This window comes from Penaeus monodon, chromosome 38 (assembly GCF_015228065.2).
Source record: "Penaeus monodon isolate SGIC_2016 chromosome 38, NSTDA_Pmon_1, whole genome shotgun sequence".
Taxonomy (NCBI): domain Eukaryota; kingdom Metazoa; phylum Arthropoda; class Malacostraca; order Decapoda; family Penaeidae; genus Penaeus; species Penaeus monodon.
This window is the reverse complement of record NC_051423.1, coordinates 30666767-30669266: the sequence shown is the minus strand read 5'-3', so window position 1 is coordinate 30669266 and position 2500 is coordinate 30666767. Positions and strand designations below refer to the sequence as shown.

At 42.6% G+C, this 2500-nt stretch overlaps 1 protein-coding gene across 1 annotated transcript in view; it reads left to right on the top strand.

The window, feature by feature from the left end:
- The window catches only part of LOC119596968 (solute carrier family 22 member 3-like), a 23193-nt gene that overhangs the window by 588 nt on the left and 20105 nt on the right, over positions 1-2500 (top strand). The gene's annotated exons all lie outside the window — the stretch shown is intronic.

Sequence of the window (2500 nt, the reverse complement as noted above, 5' to 3'; positions counted from 1 at the left end):
TTTAAGAATCTATTGGAGTCTCCCCTCGCACACGGATATGCATAGAAGAAAACGTAACAATGAGGTCCTTGTTACAGTTGCTCAAGAAGTACTTGATTGCATGCAAGATCCTATTACGGCACTTAGCGTAGTTATATTTCTCCGTGGTCTCACTCTCAGACATTGGCTATCACAGCCGAATATAGCACGGGCTGTGAACACGACTTGTTTGCATAACTCCGTCTTGTTGGCTGCTATAACAAGATTTACATTTGTCTATTGATTCATGCAGTGGGGAATGTGTGCGACAAGGCAGGTCGTGCTACATCGTAAACTTTGAAATACTTTTGGAGATGATGCACATAAGGCATTTGTCTCTTCTAGTTATTACAAGTACGGCTGGGTAATCTTTTTTCTAAGAATATGAATTATCTCCCGGATTACCGAAGAATTAACATCGTAAAAGTAAAAGTAACGTGTTTATGTGTGCACCATTGTGGCGATGAGCTTATTTTAGCCACAGGAGGAGCAAGAGGAGACCGAAGACCCAGAGCAGCAAAGCGGTATGAACAATGACAGTTTTTGTTCGAAAACGGCGAAACGCAAAAACACAACAAAAATCACACCCAGCAAAAGACGCCACAGCAAATGCGGCTCGACTTGAACATCCTGGTTTTACGGGTTGTCGGCATCGGGCCAAAGGCGAAGTGATGTTGGTGTTTAATCGTTGCTCGCCTGAAATATTACAAGCCAGACCCAAGTTGTGCGAAAGACACGTCAGCAAGGAAGTCCAGATAAGTATTCAGGGGCACGGAGGACGGAAACAAAGTGGAAATATCGACAAGGAATGGAAACATCGCAAAGCCGTTTAGAGTATTCGCATGCAGGTCTCAAGAGGAGATTACCATAAGAAGCTAAAGTGGGGCTTATGAGTAAGAGAAGTCCTAGGCTATCCTCACAGGCGATCCTCTCTCGGCAAAGTCGTCCTGGCGGGCGTAAGGACTCGTGCACTGAAGAGGGTGGAAGTCTGCTCCTACAACAAGAGGCATCCAACGTCATGATGACCCGCGCTTCAGGTCGATCGGGGCCACGGGCCGTGGTCTCGCTAACCTAAAGCTGTCCTCGGCTTGATCATGGCAGAGGCCGTGGGATAGAATTGTACCGTTTTTAAGGTCTAATAAATGTATCTTCACTCATTTTTTTAACATTCCCTGTATTCAACGAAGAAAATATGAATAGGCAGTTGCAAATACGCTGCGCAAGACACGACACTCTCGGAATGCGTAACAGTAACTCACAACCAGTAATGCGATTGGTAATAGACACATCTGGTTTTACTCTTCAGAGCAATGCGTCCATTCAGTATCTTGTTGGTATTAGGATAATATTGACCAAGTACAATCAACGGGCGAGTTGTTCTGACAGACATGGGAGGGAGGCGAGGGTAGGGAGAGGGAAGGGAGGAGAGAGAGAGGGAACGGAGGGGAGGGAGGGAAGAGAGGGGAGAGAGAGGGAACGGAGGGGAGAGAGAGAGAGAAAGAGCAGGGAGAGCAAAGGGAGAGAGAGAAAGAGAGTAGGGAGAAGGAAGGAAGTAGAGGGTAGGGGAAAGAGGGAAAGGAGAGTATTGGTAGGAAGGAGAATTGGGAGAAGGAAGGAAGTAGAGGGTAAGGTAAGGGAATGGGAGGAGGGAGAGGGAACGGAAAGTAATGAGAGGGAAGGGAGAAGGGAGAGGAGGGCAAGGGGCGGTAACGTGAACCAGGGTTGATTGTAGAATCGGTGCCTTTATTCTACATGAGCCGTTTTTAATTCCGCGCGAGTGTTCTTTCAAGGTGACGGCGATCGAACGTGCGGGAACTCAGTCGCGGGTCTTTAAGAGGAGAAAAGATACTGATATGATAGAAGATCTTTGTTTTGAAGAAATGTACAAAGAAAGGTTTAGGAAGAAAGAGCAAAAAAGGTATATACAAACTAGTTACTCTGTCTTTCGCTCTTTGTCTGTCTATATATGTATATATATATATATATATATATATATATATATATATATATATATATATATATATTATGATATATATATATGTTTGCCATGTATGTACATGCGTAAACGCATTCAAATTCCATTAGTACAATGTTTGCTCATTTTTACATAAATGTTCCAGAATATAATGATAAAAGAGTTAAACATGTAATAACGATAAAAGGCACATACATATACAAAGGCTGATGAATATGAATATTTCGAAACAGAATACACATAATTTGGTGTTTTTCATTTTGTTATGAAAGCACCCAGGTGGCCTGAAAGCATTTGTTGTGATCCTCGTCCCAGTTGCGTTTTGTCGAGATATGGAGGCGGCTGATTGTTCAGGGAGAGTTTCGTTAAAATGCTCTGTCTTGTTTGTGGAATTTGGACAATTGTCTGTGTGATTTTTGTTTTGTATTAACTTTTACAATGTTTTGATCGAGGCATGTTTACATTCACTGAACTTATTTTATTTATTATTATTGTTATATTTATGCA